This window comes from Zonotrichia albicollis, chromosome 3 (genome assembly GCF_047830755.1).
Source record: "Zonotrichia albicollis isolate bZonAlb1 chromosome 3, bZonAlb1.hap1, whole genome shotgun sequence".
Taxonomy (NCBI): Eukaryota; Metazoa; Chordata; class Aves; order Passeriformes; family Passerellidae; genus Zonotrichia; species Zonotrichia albicollis.
The window spans coordinates 110,580,250-110,598,239 of NC_133821.1; the positions used below are offsets into that span (position 1 = coordinate 110,580,250).

General features: G+C 38.4%; 1 long non-coding RNA gene across 1 annotated transcript in view; it reads left to right on the plus strand.

Moving 5' to 3' along the window:
* The first annotated feature begins 1,877 nt into the window (after positions 1–1,877).
* LOC141728715 (uncharacterized) overlaps positions 1,878–17,990 on the plus strand; it is a 62,322-nt gene continuing 46,209 nt past the window's right edge. Inside the window, exon 1 of the long non-coding RNA XR_012579864.1 lies at positions 1,878–1,990. This is a non-coding gene — a long non-coding RNA (uncharacterized LOC141728715). The remainder of the gene's footprint in view (positions 1,991–17,990) is intronic.

The following is a 17,990-nucleotide window of genomic DNA, read 5'->3' on the forward strand; positions in this document are numbered from 1 at the left end:
GTTCAATACCTGTTTCTAAATATTTTCTACATTATCAAAATAGTATAACTCCAACTCTGTCAGAATGCACAAAAACATTTATTTCAACTTATTTCAAATTAATTTTAAATTTGCATGTAACCCCAACTAAGTTTTCATGCCTATTCCTTAGAAAGACAACAAGAAAAAGTTAATTACTTCACTCTGCTCAGCTGAAATTAATTGTTATTGAGTGTTGTATCATTAACATTTGATCTTCAAGTGTTGCCTGAAAGTACTCTTCACTCTTCTGCAGGTCTGAGGTCAATGTCTAGAGCATTATTAGTTAGATAATATAAATATGTGTAGTGTTATAAAATAAAAAAAAACAGCATTTGTAATTTTGCATATGCTCCTGATGATTTTTCAGGGTCATAAAATCACAGAACCATAGAATGGTTTGAGTTAAAAGGAATCTCAATACTCATCTAGTTCCAAGCCCCTTGCCATGGGCAGGGACACTTTGCACTAGAAAAGGTTTTCTTGGAGCCCCGCTCAGTGTGGAGTCGAACACTTCCAGGGTGGGGCCTCAAGGGAGAAATGAACTTGAATGAGAGTAAAAGCAGGATACTACACTGAGACAAGGATGTGAGGAGCCTCACTTTGTGCTTGTTCAGAGAGGAATCTGGCCTGTGTTCACTTCACCAGCTCAGCACAGAAGAGGCAGATCAGGAAATATTAACAAGGGTATAGCTTGCGAGAACTAAAACCTGATCATTTTGCTCAATTAAATTCCTCTCAGGATTTGATAATAAGGTGACACACTTCAAACACATGCAGATTTATTGGAGAAAATCCAGGGACCAAAGTAAGTGAACACATCTAGGTAGGACCTATTTACCAGGAATAACTGAATTGTGTAGCTCAGAAAGTGGAGACAGAGTATAGGTTTTACTAAGGGTGTTCAGGCATGTAGAGGATGTAGCTAAGGAGCAGAATACCATCTTTTCTTCCTGTATGTTACAGTTAAAACATAGCAGCAGGTTTTCATAAAGGAAAATTTAGATTAGACAGTCTGGAATACATCAGAGTGTTAAAGAGAATGAAACTGGAGCCAGGTAGATGTCCATGGAAAGTGGCAGTGTTTTGATAAGGGACTCCACAGTGTAATTTATGATGTACTAAGATATATCCTGATGCATGGTACGTTCACAGTGTTTACAGCTGTAATAGGATGGCTCATTTTCATGTTTGCTGGGTTCCATGTTGCTGTGAGATCATTGAACAGACTGCTAAACTACATATTTTAGGAGAATAAAAATTATTTTTAATAATGATGCTTTTAAAATAATAGTATTTTTAAAGTAATAATATTTTTATAATTATTTTTGTTTTTTATCATTCACTTTTTCACATTATTTTTAATGAGAGAAATCTATCCATGGCGAGTGTATGGAAGAAAACATACCAGAAGATACAGAATAGCAAAACAGTCAGAAAAATTGGTGTACAGCTACACTTAGACATATAATGTAATGGAACACTGGGGACACAGTGAAAATGTAGTGGAACACTATAATATCATTGCTCAGGAAAATTTTATGTTGAATGTATGCAATGAGAAATGGAGGTACCTCATACCCCTGGTGCACATCATGACTTGATCTCCTTTGTGATGAAGGATCCAAAAAATAATACAAAAGCTACAAACCTCTTCATACAGTAGCTCATTTTCTATATGGAAATGCCACTCTCCTAACCAGGCTTCAGGTTTCATGAAATATGAAAAGAGAATTGAATTTGTTAGCTAACATGTCTCCAGCAAGTCAAGGTGATGATGTCGAGTATCCAAGTATATATTCAAATTTTATTCTTTCAGGCTCCAGCCAGAGGGCAGCAGTGCACTGTGCAGTGTTCCTCTGGGATCTCAAGCTGTCATTCTGTGCTGAAAAACGCACATTAAAATGCACCCATATGTTTTCTATATGTACTTACAATATTTCTTAAAAAGAGATAGTGTGGCAGCTGAAAGGTAAGGCATATCTTTTTCATTGGTTTAGCTAAGCTTAATTATCTATTGAATTTGCATGGCTTGTTCAGTAAAGGACCATGGATCGAAATATTGTTTTCATTCTTGATAACAGCATTTAAATCTTAGTCTAGTAAAAGGTATGTATCTATATTTATGTGTGAGTGTGTGTGAGATCTTTAGGTGTATCATCTTTAATGGCATTGCAACAAAAATAAAAACAATTTCATGGCAATATTCCATTTTTGTAATGTAATGTAGGCCATTAGTGGAATTTATTTCATGTTTCCATCTTCCTTAAATACTTTGGGAGGTCTGCTTGCTTATGGGGACTTCCATTTTACCTGTACTGTTGTGTCAGTTTTTTCCCCATCTGCAGGAAGAAAATCATAAATGCATAGTGAATAAACATACCCTAGAAATTCCTATTCCAACCACCTTTCTATTTCTGAGCAGAAACATAACTTTACCCAGAGTTTGAATTATTGAAATTTAGATGCACATTCTAGATGTCTTTCAGCAGGTGGGATAGCCATTTTTAAGTGGTTCTGACTACATATATCCATATGGCTTTGCTCTGCAAGTCTTCTACAACTCACATTTTTCAATATTGAATTTCTTCACAAAGTTGCAATACTTAAGTCTGAGCAATCCTTTTCCTCCAACACTTTTTTTGCAACACCTTTATGACTTTTTGGTTTAGTTTGTTTGGTTCTTTTTAGCTAAAGAGCTCAATTATGTTCAAATTTTTCAAATTTATTCTCGAAATAAAAATTGATACTGCAATGTTGTTGCAGAGCATTAATTTATCTGCTCTGAAACTCTGCTGTTTTAACACATTTGAATACACTGTCTGTGGAAAACACACCAATGCAGTCCCAGGGTATGGCAGTAAAGGAAGAGGAGAGGAACTATTTGCAAGCAACTCCACTAAAAGTGTTAGTGTTGAGCAATGGGAGAAAGATGTGAGGAGGACTGAGCAAGTGCAAGTGCTTTGTGCAAGCTCTAATTCATCACCTGAGAAAAAAAGACCAGCTCTCGGATGAAGGATGACTGGTTGAAAGTGAGAAATCACTTGGATGAGTTTGCAAATACAGAGCATTTTTTTTTTTTTGATTGAAGGTATACAATCACGTTTGTTCAATTTAATCTATAATTTTGGAGTGCCTTTTGATTTCTTTGCTGACACTAAGCTCTCATCATAACAATGTCCACAAATAGAGCCTTCTACCATCTCACACTGACTATGATGTTCCATCCTGGTAATGTTATGTCCTTGGTTTTTTACCCTTTTTGTTGTTGATGTTGTTGTTTCATTTTGGGTTTCTTGTTTTCCTGCCACCGTTTACAGAATTGCAGCTACTACTGACACTGTTTTGTGTCTCTTCCGTGCACACTCTATATGAATTTTATGTAGAATACTAAATTGAATTCAAAGCTATTGTGCTCAAACACACCCCAGAGAATTTTAGGCACTTTATTGGCACACCTCAGTTAGGAGTTTAGCTCCCATGCACCTCTGACTGTTTATTGAAACAGACAGAAATTGCCACAGGGCAAAAAAAATAAATTACATTATTTTATATACTGTATTGTTTAATTCTCAAAACTGGAGCTGAGGACAATGCTACTGAAATCTGATTTCTTAGATATTGTACAGCAGTGGACTGGGTCTGGTTGGGATGGAGTAGATTCCCTTCAAAGAAGCCCAGAACAAAGGTGCTGTGTTCTGGATTTGTGAGTAAAACAGTGTTGGTAACACACCAGTGTTTTAGCTACTGCTGAGCAGGGCTTACACAGCAGCAAAGTTTTCTCTGTTTCTCACTCTGCATCACCAGCAAATAGGCTGGGGTCAACAAGAAAAAACTGGGAGGGGATAGACTGCAACAGCTGACCCAAACTGACAAGGGTGATATCATTTATATACAATATAACGTGCTCAGCAATAAATTCAGGAGAAGTTTTATCAAAGCAGCCGTGGCTTGGAGACTGGCTGCACACTGATCTGCTTGTGGGAGGTGGTGAGGGATTGTCTTTATGTCACTTGGGTTTTTTCCTCCTTGTTCCTTCACATGTTAAATTGTCTTTACTCACAAGTTCTTCTTGTGTTTGCTCTTCCATTTCTCTCCACCATCCTGATGGGAGGCTGGGTGAGTGAGCAGCTGTGGGGGTGCTTAGTTGCTGACTGCAGTCAACCTGCTACAAACTGTTGCTTGGAAATTTGTGACCCTGGCCTAAGACAAACCTAGGTGAAAACACTGTACAAACTAAAAAGTTTGGAGTTTTTGGAAATGGGAGTAATTGATGCATAGTGTTGGTGATATTAGGACTTTTGTGGAAAAGGTGAGCAAGTAATGTTTTGTGGCACCTTATTAGAGTCTGGATTAGAAGCAAATGTGCTTTAATCCGGTCTGTGTTCTGAAAACTTTTTTTATATTTAAATATTTAATTGGCTGCAGATACTTTAGCACATGGTAGCATCAGTGGGTTTTTGAAGTTCAGCCTACCCTCCAGCAGGAGTCAGTGAGGACATCATTAGAGCGTCACAGCAGAGTTGCACAGTGAAATTGTTAGTGCCCCCTGTAAATCAGAGCATTTCACACTGGAGCTACAGTCACAGTGCATGATACTGCAAGTGAGCAAGAAGAACCTCCCAATGAAGCTACACCATAAGGTTCTGTATATTGTACAGCAAATCAATATAAATTTACAACAGAATTACATGCTAAGCGTCTCTGGAATATGTGCTAAATCATGGAGATTCACTATAAGGTTCACCTTTAAGCTCCCATGTAATATACAATAAATCACTAAGTTACAGCAAGGCCCAGCAAGCACCTTGCTTTATTTGGGCTGTTATTATTACTGCTGTAGTGATCTGGGGGTATCTGTCACTGACAGGTAGAGTTAAGGAAAATGGTAAATCAGTTTGAGTTTGAGGATGCACATGGAATGTGGCCACCAACTACTGCATCAAATTTGTGCTTCCTTTGGGATGCTCACAATTCTGCTTAAATGTGGCAGCTTTGCAACACACAGGGACATAGTAGGAAAAGAATTTTAAACATCAGAGGGGAGTGAGGTGGCCTCTTTAGCACAGGCCTATTCTGCACATTGCTCTACCACTGCTGACCTGCTGACCTTGCTCAACAGTGAGGATGAGCTAATCCCAGGGTTCCGTTGGTTGCCTTAACAGCATGTGCATTTGTTAAATAAATAGTTGAAAGTAAATTTCAGTTCTCCTTTGGGGAAACTTCACTAGACACTGGGAAAACAACATTCACAGGATTCTCTGCAAAACATCACTTTAAAACTCACTTTAATTTTGTTTTGATTAATAGCTTCAGATCAGTCACCTTTTTTTGTGACTAATATTTTCCCTGAAAACTTGGGTCAGTGCTCTCAAGGATATATGCATACAGAATTATTTACACTCTAATTTTGTTGTACTGAGGGTTGAAAGAGAAAAGGGAACATTCATGTAGATATATAGGCATCAATAAAGCCAGAAGAATGAGAAAAAAAGCTGAAGCTTATTGTGGAAAAGCAAAAGAAAACAGAGATCATATGGCTGCTTCAGGCAAAAGGCTTCATCCTTCATCCAATATATACGTGGCACATGACCCATCAACAAAGAAGTGGTTGTGAAGGATGACTCTAGAGACAGTTCCCAAGTGAAAGTTTTTTGGAGATAGCTAACAAAGCTGCTTTGTAAACTACTAATGTATCACAGTTAGTATGTTGATGTAGCTTCCCCATTCAGAGCGTGTTTTTGACCTTGAAGCACGCATGACCAACAGTGTCAAATAATGTCATTGCACTGAGACATCAAATATTAGTTAAAGAAGCCACATAGACACCAGTGGTTACTCAGTTAGTTGTTGACTTCTCTGGAGTTGCTGTACATTTAAGTGATGAGTTAATCTGACATTTTAAAGAGGGCCTAGTTCCAAGCACTCTAAGCTCTGGAACAGTCACTGCATGCTACAGGACTGATGTGTGATTTCTCCTAACTCATCAAAAGAGCCAAAAAGAACTGGTACTCCAATGGCATCCAGCAGATAGCAGCTTTCCATCTGCTCAGTACTGCTGAATCTGAGAAGCCTGAAGATCCTTGCTCTGTCCCATGGGTGTTGCAGTTTAAATGCTGCTGTCATCCCCTTGCCTCTGTGCCTGACTCCAGACACCAAAATGTAACCTACCATTTGGATCAGGGCTCAGCCAAAGTCACTTTTAGTATCCTACACATTGTTTATTGCTTTCTTTTGAAGGAATAAAAGGGATTAATATATTTCTAAAGCCTAGAAACTGTACTAGGCAATTTCTCAGAGGCCCTGAGTAGCCTTTGCCATGGCAAGTTTAAAACAAATGCTCAGTGCTGATTTCAGAAGGAGCTGCGTGGAATGACAAGGGAGATGCCAATGTCATCTGGTATAATTTTCATTAATTCTTGAGATGCCACAGAGTATCAGTGAGTCACTTTTGTGGGTCTGGGTTACTTGCTAAGAGTAAAATACGTGGTTGAAAATTCTGCACTACCCACCTTGCTGCTTTGATGAACAGAAATGGATGCTACTACTACTACTACCTGTTATCCTGATAGCAGGTGGACAAGTATTTCCACTGATCCTGTCAGAACCAGCCATGCAGCTCATACTGCTTGTGTGAGATGCACTCTCCATTTATGTACTGCACTATGCACCTTCACAAATGACAGCTTGCAGAACAAAATCTGTTTTGTCTTCTTGAAAACAGTTGATTAATCACACAGTGTCTTCCTTGCATTTTACCTGTTATTTGTAACCACAAATCTTGGAAAAAGGCAGGTGTCAATCATTGTTCTCTGACAGCAGAGAATGTACCTCTCTGGGTGCACTGTGTGAGCTGGAAAGCTGTTGCTTCATAAAATCATGATCTTAGGGAAATTACAGTGAACGAGATATTGAAATATTGGCTTTGTCAAAGATGATCCCAAAGGCAACTTCTTCTAATATTTCTGGTTTTCCACACATTCTCACTGTGGCACATGTGGCGCTTCCTGCTGATTAAGGACTACAACAAAATCTGTTTGTGTGAGCACCAGCATCTGTATGTTATGTCTCAAAAGCTCTTCTTTAAACACAGAAACACAGAGAAGTAATGGTATATGGAGGGGAATCCAAATAACACCTTGCTCTGTGTCCTCCAAAGACTATCCAGGATCCATCAGCTCATCACAAGCCGATCTTCACCACCCCAGAGGAGCAGAGAGCCCTGTGGCATGTGGGAATACAAATTAAGGGCTCAGAGGAAGGGACACTCCACCTGGGCCCCTCTCAGGACTATTCCAGCAGTCTGTAAGAGGTGCACATGTGTTTTCTGTGTCTGTGTGCCTACTGGGTGTGTCTGCTCAGGCTCTCTTGGGCCACTGGATCCAGCACAGTGCATTTCCCCACATATCATAAGCATTATTTGTTTTAAAAGTGGGGTTAGACAGATTTTTCTTACAGAGCCATAGACAGGATAAATGCCCATGAACTGAGAGCAAAATAAATGGAAGAAAAACCCATATAGCTTGTTTCTGTCACATCACATCTTTTTTAAAGGGCAAGAAATATGTAGATAATTAAATTTAAATTTGACCAGGAAACTCCAAACAGCACATATCCAAGTAGACAAATATTGTCTCAACCTTAATTTTGTCTATCTAGATGACTATCCCAGCAGTTCTGTGCAAACTGCCACCATGTCAATCCAGCAGATTTCAGAATATATTGCACACTTCCTGAAGCAACAAAACGTTTCCCAACAGATCCAAGGAAATTTGTTTCTTAGGTGAGAGATCTAATGGAAATAGAGTTGGGTAATTTGCTGGTTTTACTGACCAGATTTCAGTGTCTGAGGGAGCAGACTCACTTATTTGATGGAATTTCCACTTGTATTCAGCTTAATTTTCTGGTGGCTACAAGTACACTTCCAAGAGTCATGAACATGGAAGAGGCTTTTATTTTAAAAATGCTGGAGTAATAGCAAAATAATTAGTCTCAGGTTTAACCCTGCAGTGTTTCTTGTTGACTTGCAAAACTTAAAGTATTGTTGATACCTTTTATTTAGTAAGACCAAATTATTACAGTGAGACTGTGTGGAACAGAAGCATAAAAATATTTTTTCCTACAACAGTGTTACAAGTGGAGATGGAAACATGAAGAAATGGATTATTAAGCAGCGTAGTGCTAAGCCTAAAAAAAGAGTAAAATGTAATTTCTACCTACTAAGACAGGAAAGAACTTAAAGAATATTTTTATTCTCTATTGGAATAAGAATCCCAAATATTACCGGATAGATTGTGCCTGGGTCAGTCTGACCCTTGCTGCTAGGCCAAAGGCAGCAGCTGTGGTGTATCACCCCAGAGATACTTTTAGTTTGCTGGAGATTGCAGCTGGGCACTGAAACAAGTCCAGGCTTGGTAGGAACTCCATTTACCTTAGGAGAGAAGGCTTCAGGCGATGGTGAAGACAAAGCAGATGGATTCTGCCAGAGGGTTTATATCCAGAGCTTTATTCCATGGTCACAGAGGTCTGAATCGTAGTAACAGCTCCAACAAAATACCGACCACATGGCTCAATTCGGCTTTTAAGCTCAGGGACAGGGGAAGGGGAGGGACAGGTGAGCCACCAGCCAGATAGGAGGGGCAGGGTCTCAAGGGACAAGGCACACCTAGACAGGCCAATGACCCCTGGGCATAGGGGCATCTTTTGAACTTGACCAACCACACAACGACCTTCCTGGAATGTTAAGCCTGATTGACAGGACTCAGCAAGGGGGCGAGGGGGAAGGGGAAGAGGTATAGGCACACCTGGGAAGGGACCCAGAAGTTTAAAACAGGCTATTACAACACACCGCAACAATTCTCATTAATTTCCTTCTGTTTTGCTGGACCCTGGTCTTGTAAAGAAGAAAAATAAAAGGTTTCTGTCTCTGGATTGCTGCATCTAAAACATGCTTTTTTTTCTCCCATACAAGAATAGAACTTTTTAATATTTATATATTCTCTAATACCAATCAAAATCAGTGCTATTAATTATTACAATTATAACTAATTATTCTGTTACAGATTATGTAAAATAAAAGGTTTTTAAATATCATCTTTTCATGACTCTTGTGTGTAATTTCTGCTGTTAAGAGCTGTTCTGCCAGCTAAGTGCATAATAACTGACATTTTTTATCTTTGTTCAGGATTTTTTCTGAGTTACTGCATAGCTATTCCTCTCTGGAGCATGCAGAGATATCTTTTATTTCTGACTGACACAAATATTTTGTTTTAAGAAAACCACATTTCTTTCACCTGTCATAGTGTATATACAATCTATGTGTATTTAATTCTAAAAGCAGTTTGAACTGACACTGTGATTAAGAAAAAAAATTATTACAGAGAACAAATCTCACCTCCAGTGAGATACATAGATTCTTACTTATATTAGTGTAAACACCCCAAATAATCGCAACATTCTGGTCCTTGAGATCTTTTAACCTGATTGAACTCTTGTCTGTTACCTTGTAAGATTTTACATTTTTAAAGATAGAAGTGGAAAAATCCCACCCACTCTGCTTTTTCAAAATCAGTACATCATTTTGATGGGTAAAGAATAACAATGAAAGGAACTATTAGCTTTAAGAAGATTTATTCCAGCTCATCTGACATTTTAAACATGATTCCTGACATAGTAGGTTACAGTCTCAGCTCTGCATATCAGACCTCATACTGTGATACTGCAAGGGCAATATTTCTTCAGAGCCTTTTCTTTCAAACTCCTCTCTTGACTGCCTTAATTTTGCATAACACTACCCCAAGGAATGGGGAGACTCCTTAGTGGATGGAGTCTTGCCCTTGTTTCACTTACCCTCATTTTATATCAGTTTAAATCCACCAACATGAGTACAGCTTCTCTGTGCTTACACCATGGTGATGACAGACTTTAACTCAACAGCTCAGCCCTTAATTTGATCCTCGTGTGTGGTCTACTTAGTTGTTTTCTTCCACATAACAACCTGAAGATGTACAACCAGAGTAGTCTACTGCAAGTGATGGCTCTAAGCAGGAACAGACTTTGGCATATGCACCCATCTTTTATGTTCTTGCACCCTTGAGGGGAAGCCTGGGGTCTTCAAAATCAGCTCTGAACAAATACCATCTGAAGTCTAAGAAAGTGTTACTGACACAGTGATGTTGTCAGAGGTGTGATGAAAGTGATTTTGGTGCTTGCTAAGTAGAGCAATTACATTTTTCCCATTAAGAGATAATATGAACATAAGCCATGACTCATTTATATGTTTGTGTTTACAAGAATTAACAGAACAAGAGTCTGTAGTCCCAGACCACAGAATCCAATCCAGAATGGGAAAAGAGAATTTCCATCCAGAGTGGGAAGATTGTAACATGTTTTGGGTCCTTACTGGCAGTAGATGCCCAGGTTTCCATCCCTTCACACAAACTGAGGTGAAGCAGGATGACAGGAAGTTGGTGTGCATCATTTTGATGGTAATGGTTTAGAACTGAAGATGGGTCAATTTGGATTAAACATAAGAAAGAAGTTTTTTACAAGGAAAGTGGTGCAACATTGGAACAGGTTGGCAAGAGAAGTTGTAGGTGTCCTGTCCCTGAAAAAATTCAAAGTCATGTTGGGCAGGGCTCTGAGCAACCTGACCTAGTTGAAGATGTCACTGTTCATTGAGGGGGCTTGGACAAGAGGACCTTTAAAGGTCTGTTCCCACCCAAATCAGTCTGTGATCAGCATTCACCCCAGTAAAGGACAACACAGGGTTTGGCCTAGGTCCTGGCAGCCAGTAGATTTCTTGCAATTAGCAGTTTAGACATATCCTGAAGATCACATCTGTGCCTGAGGCACACTGACAGCTGTTCCTCCACTAGCATAACCATCTGTCTTGGAGAGGGGGTGGAATCAGGTTTGCTAGTTTTTCCATATATATTGCAACTCAGAAGTGTGCCAATACAATATATCAACTTCCACAAGTATACTGAGCCTTAAAAAGAGTTCCTTTCCTTTTTTCCCCTTTCTCACTGCTGAGTCGTTCCCTGTTCAATGCAAGGGATTCAGTCCCTACCATGTGATCATCCCCTTCATTTAGCATATTTTAGACAGGGACCACTTGCCATGTCTCCCTCTGGCAGGCTGTTCTTGCTGATTTGTTGTTACTGCCCTCTTGGGATGGCCCAGGCTCCAAACATGAATTCCATCTTGCCCAGCTGTGCTCTGACTAGGACAAAGAGGAAGGGCTTGTATCTTCAGCTGTGCCCTAGAAATATTGCCACTGTCTAAATTCTACATATTGCCTCCCTGGCTGCAGCCCTCGTGAGCGGGTAACTGATTTCCCCTGTTTGCCTGGGCACTCTGTACTGCTCTGCATGACTCATTGCTTGTGTTGTGGGACTGCCTGCAGCAGTAGTCTACAAATCAGGAATTACAACTGGAAGCAGAGTGAGAGTAAGAGATATAAGGGAGTGTTGTAAGAAATGCAGTTATTTTTTACTGTATTTGCAGTTGTGTGTCTGGAGGCAAGCGAGAAGAGAAGTTGCAGTAACAAATAATTTGGGAGTGAAGCCCATGGCCTCCAGTAATGACTGAATCCTAATAGGCAAAGTGCAATAGAGATAGTACTTGCAGGCAGGAATATATGGGTTACAATCTATGTAGCTATTTATACAATTTTAAAAGGTAGGGGTGAAATGATATCCCTTCAGCAATATAATGAATAGTCATATAAAGGTCCAAGAAATAAATGTTGAAAATGTTTCATCCAAAGACCAGAAGCATTTCACCTCCCTGGGAGTTTTCTAGCGAGTATTTTCAAAATGTGCTAATAAAATGAGCCTATATCTGCCTGTTAATATTTTACACACCATAGCTTGAACCTCTGTTTGGGAGGCTGATACATTGCAAACAGTTAGCAGTGTTTCAGTATATCAGATAAATGCCTAATCACTCTCTGTGCAATGTGCACAGCGACTTCATGCTGTCAACAAAAGGACTAGGGATTTGTAGAGACTTTTACACTTATTTATTTTCCTAATCAAGAAGAAATAATCTGAGGGGTTCATTTCTCATTTTAAAGGGTTCTCATGGTGCAGTTCCAATTCAATTAAGTGGCAGTCTATGTAGAATAAGTTACTGTTATATATTATTTAGACATGTCAGTTTTTCTGCAAAACCTCACCAAGGGTCAAAAAGTTTTAGGAATTTTGAAAATTTTCATCCAAGTACATTAAGGTGTCCAGTTGTACAATCCTTCCTCATGTGGTAGAGTTTTGACTGTGAAATCATGGAATTGCAAAATGGTGATAATATTCCTATTTTCATTCCAGCTTTTAATTTAGCTAATTGCATATGTAATATCAGCTGTGTAAATGGGTGTATACTTTTTGATTTAGGAAACAAGCTAAATCAACAAGATCCGAATGCATGTAAAATATTAACATGCATTATTTCAGTGAATCCCATCTTGCACCAAAAAAACCCCAGAAAAGTTCCAGCCCCAGCATAATAATATCTTAATTGTAGTACATTCTTTTCTGAGCATCCCCTCCTCCCAAGACTGTGCTGTGCTGTCACCAGACTTTCTCTGGCATTTTCCTCAGCTTCAGGCAAAATCAGTAATTAATGATAAGACTTGAGTGTACAGCTAAGCACTAAACAAGACTGTCTCTTCTCATCTCTGCCAGTTGCTTGCTCTCTGATCTTCAGCAATTATTCAGACTGGTTGTAGGTAAAATTACATGTTATGAAAATTATGATATGTACATCTACTGTTTAAAAATAGATTAACTCAATTAAAATCTGCACTTCCATGGGACTCTCAAGATCTTTGGTCTAAACAAACGTCTGCTAAAGCTAATTAAGGACATTAAGGTTAAGTTTGCTTTACAGGAATCATTATCTCTGCTAGAAGACCTTTCAAAGTGTCTATACTTTGAAAAATGCTAGGAAAAACATTTTTAGAAGTATTGATTTACTTAGGTAGGTTCGTGCTAGAATGTTTTCGTGTTATGGTGATACTAGCTGTAGGTTTTCAGGGGAGGAGAAGGAGAACCTTTGTTAGAAATACTTCTGTGCTAAAAATAATGACATATATTCTCAATAAATAAAACTTGTCTATTTTTATGAAGCTGTGTCAGTTCATCTGAAAAAATAAGTGCATCAACTAAAAAAGTCAAAACACTTAGCAGTACAGTTTTCTATATTTTTTATTGTAAATCTGAACGTAAACACAATTACACTGGGGAAAGATTTTTGCCAGTTCACTTTAGTTGGCTGGAGGAAAGGTGGATATGTTACATGTCCATATGTTATATGGATATGGACATGCTACATTGACTTAAGGTGTGTTTAATTTAGGATTGTCTCTTCTTACAAAATATATCTTTCTAATCTAACTAAGCCAATGGTCTTTCATTCCCTTTCACTTCTCTTTTACTTTCCTGACACTGTTCCGATTTATTTAGATTTGTGTAATTTTTATTGCAGTTATGCTTCTGAGACTTTTACAACACTGGTTCCTTTGCTGAAATTGCAATATATAAAGATATATCTAGATTGAAAGAATTTCTGTGCAAAAGTTAAAGGAAGTTAGTTAATATGTTTCAACAGATCAATGCTCTCGCAGTGAAGAAAGTTTCAGCTATAGAGGGATTTACTGATCAAAAGGAAAAGCCAAACATTGTTCAGAGTTAAACTAGAGTCCTTGGAAGAGAAAGACATATTTCTCACTCCAGTAAGCAAGTTGGCAGCCACATTCAGCACAAGCATAAGTTTCCTGTAGGCCTTAAAAAACAGCTCATACGGCAGACATCTCATCAGTTCATTTGGGAGACCCTAAATACACATAAATTTGTGCAATGTGTGATGACAGTGCAAAAATGTAATTGAGCTTTCACACCCTTCAGTCTGGCAAATACCTTGCTAAGAAATGAGTGAGCATACTTGCTCAGTGACAAATAGAGGGGACCTCCCATGGGATCTCATTGAGCTCCTCTTGATTTTGTGGGTGGATCTCACAATTCATTTCAACCCCATCTTCAAATTTAATGAAAAAGATGATTTTTATCTGGTGGTTATAGGAGACCCCCTTAAAAGTTTTTCTCCCCCACCTCATGCCAGGCCTTTGGGCACCCACTGAGTCCATGGCAAGGGCTGTGCTGTATTCCCAACCTGTCAGCCCCCATGCAGGTCTTCCTCCTTGCACAAAGTTTTGCAGGAAAGAGTAGGTGGAAGCCTGGGCTGGATTTACAGCTAAGTTTCAAGAGGGAACACTGTTATTAGCTAATAGATGTGTAAACATTTTCATCTTGTATTGTCTTTAATTTTTCTAAATAGGTATAATATATAAAAATTAAGACAAAAATATCATAATTAATTACCTTAAGAGAAGTTTAAAAGATATTACTTATTGATATTACTAATAAAGAAATTACAATTGTAATTGTTTTATTACTATAGCAATAAAGACTATTGCTATAGACTTTATGATTTTTATGCAAGACTGTGTATAAAGGAGATAAGCAGTATCTTTGTAAACAAAGTGTTCATAACCATAAACTCATAATGCAAGAAAAACGAGGGGAAAAAAGAGGAAAATAGTACTTTTTTTGGTGAAGACCTAGTTTGTTCCATAACATAAAATTTCTTGTTTAACTCCAGAGAAGAACTTGTGAGACTTTTGCTTTAGTCCAATTATATCGATTGCCTAATAAAATATTATTTCTCTCTATAACCCCACCTCCAAGTTTTTGTTCAAGAAGTATTATAAAATAGTACAGCCAGTTTTGCTGTTGCATGCATCAATTTATAGACAGCACAGCTACACTAAAAGTGGAAAGAGAAGGTGTTTGTGTTGCATTTAAATGTCCAGCAAAAGCACTAAGAGCTTTTGCACGGCAAGCAGAATCTCCTTTCCATCCACTAGATAGAGCTAGGGCACTTTGAGTGTCGGTGCAAGGCTTGGCAGGGCACACCTGTGGCTTCTGCCTGGAGGGCTGCTGCTCCCCTGCGCTGCTCTGGAAATGCAAACACACACATTCACTGACCTGGGCAGGTTTCTCTGTCTGAAAGCTCATTTTATATCATGTGTGGAATGCCATGTTGGGGGTGGTGAAATAAAAAGTGGTATTTTCCTTCTTTTATCCTTTTAAATTTTTTTTGTTATGAGGATATGGGATTTATCTAAGTTACCTTTCTTCATATTAGTAGAGGTGTTACAGGATCAAATCTTACATTAGACATACTTTTCTGCATTACCTGAAAAAAATAACTAGAAAAAGAGGTAATTTAACTATTGAAAACCATATATTTTGAAATTTAACATCTCTCATTTTTAGACTTTATTGCCTTATCAGTAAGCAAATATTTTTCAGAAATGCGAAATGAAACATTATATTCTGAGCTTTTGTGGGGTTTGCTGTTTCAGGTTTTTTTTCCTTTTTTTGGTTTTTTGTTTGTTTTCCCTAGTCAGTTTTCTTCTCTTCCTTAGGGAAGAATAGCATAAGATTGAATTTGGATTAAATGAGTAAAGCCCCATAGATATGGAATCCAAAATGTGCAGCTTCTCTAATGATGCAACCGGAGCTAGGGAAATACATTTTCATTGATTTTTTTATACCATCTTATGAAGTTGTGTTTTTTTTTAAAATACCATTTGCCATTACATTTAACTGAATTAAGTAGAATGGTCCAAACTGCTCTATTTTGAAATTGTGCTTGTCTCTTACATTCGAGAAGTGCTTTCCCAAAAGTTGCTACACTTGCAAAGGCAAACGCTGGCGCAATAAAATTGCAATTAAGTAATCCATCTCTCTCAGAGAGGGCTGAGGCTGCAGGAGGCAGATTGAGGTGAGGCCCTGCCTGCAGTCAGCTGGCCTCTTCCCTGGCTCCAAATTAGAAAGCTTTCAACAAGGCCACGAGAGCAACTAGAGACAGAACAAAAAAGTGGGTGTTCGAGGGAAAATAATCAGTAGAATGTTTGGGAAAATGGAATATTCCTGTGTAGCTATATTTATCAGGGTTTTTTCCCCCTCCTTTGAGTTTATTGCTTGTGTTTTACAGAAAAACCGCATTCAAATGCCCGAGTGGGGAAGGATGGAAAGGGTAGGCATGTAAGGGTAAGGGAGCTACACCCTTTATGTGTGGGTCATAGGAGGGAGGGGAAAATTTGATAGATGAGAAACTTTCTCCTGAGAAAAAATACTAAGTTATTAAGAAATCCAGGTTAACTCTGCAGAATCGCATCATTCTGTATTTGAAGTTTTTTCTTCCTTGTCTTTAGACCAGGTTACTTTGGTTATCTTGCTTGCTCCAGGGATGTGCTTCTGTAAACAAACTTGACAGGCTTTAAAGCAGGAGTTACAGCACATGGAGTGCAAAATGTTGAGGATGACAAAAGCAGATTCTAAATTAGGATGGATTTCCATTCTTTCCAATCTCTTCAGCGAAAAAGAGGAATGAACAATTCACATTTCCCATGGTAGGTTCTGCACGCTATACACTATTTTTGGTGATCATAAAAGAAAAACTATATTCGACTGCTATGCAGTAAAATTGTGGTCTCTTGCCAATAAAAGGAGAGAGCTGTGTTGTTCCTTAAAAACACAGATGTTTTCCAAGTGTTTTCAAGGACAGTCTCACTCCTTGCATGTGGTTAACTTGGAGATACAGCAAGATAATGACAAATTTCCACTAAAGTTTTTATTCTCAGGTCAGTGTTTCTCATACTGAAATTTTTGCCAGAATCACACTAATGAGTGTGTCAGAGGAGTTGAATCTCAACCATGTTTCTGTTCCTCAGGATATCACATTATGCCTTCAATCCAGGGAATTTATGTACCACTTTATCAGTGTCTTTATTCACTAAAGTACACCCACAAACCCCAGCACAGGAATGGAACTAATGTTAGCATTATATAAATCTTTTCCCCCCCCATTCCTCCTGAGGGTTTGCCAGCATAAATTCCCTATACAGTTTTTTAGCAAAATCCTTCTCTTGAAAAAACCTGTGTACAAACACACACACACACACACACACACACACACACACACACACACACATATATTAACTTCTGTCACATAACAGAAATTGCTTGAACCAAAAAGCACAGTATTTAATAGGGCTAAATGTGTAACCTTTAGGTTGGCAGGTAGAACAGTGGTGCAGGCTCTCTGCCTAAGGAAATTTACATCAGATCTTCTCCTAACATATATATTTCTCATTTGAGAGGAGCAATAATTTCCCATGTTAATTTACTGACATAAGACATTATGTCCCTTCTAGGAGCCAATGTGTACTTATCTGTGTTTTGGTTCTCAGTATTTCATGAACATATTAACTGCAGACTGAACTGCTACTGCCAAGATCAAAGACAGTCATTCCCCTCCTTGGTGGCTGAGATGGAGATGCTCTTTTTCAGTGAATGTACTCAGTATTTGTATCAATTTCATCCATCTTTTTCACAGGCTTATCCCAGAACCTGATGGTGTCTATCCTCAGGGAGATTGCTGAACATACAAACTTTTTCTTGTAGTCCCAATTTCTCCATGTTTAGCCAGACTTTGCTCATAGTTCTAAATAAGAAAAGTGGGTCCTATGTCCTGTCACGCTTTCCATTATATAGACACACTGGAAATTTGACTTCTATTTTCTTTCATAAACATTCCAATATGCCTTCAGATTTTTTTTATATTTTCCCAGTTTTCTGATTTGGGGATCAGTATAATCTCAGTTTATTCAACTGTGTGACTCAGAGGGCATTCTAGTGCACCTGTGGAGGAAGGCAGCAATGGAAAGCTTATTAATATGACATGGAATATATTTTATTTTGCCAAGGTGTTTTCTCAAGCGGAGAAATATTTTTTCACCTCCATGTTTCTTCTCCTGTTTGGTACTACTTTCCTTTAGGTTTAAATTAATTTGGAATTCTCTTAAAAATCCAACTGTATGGGAATCAGTGACTCCCAGAATT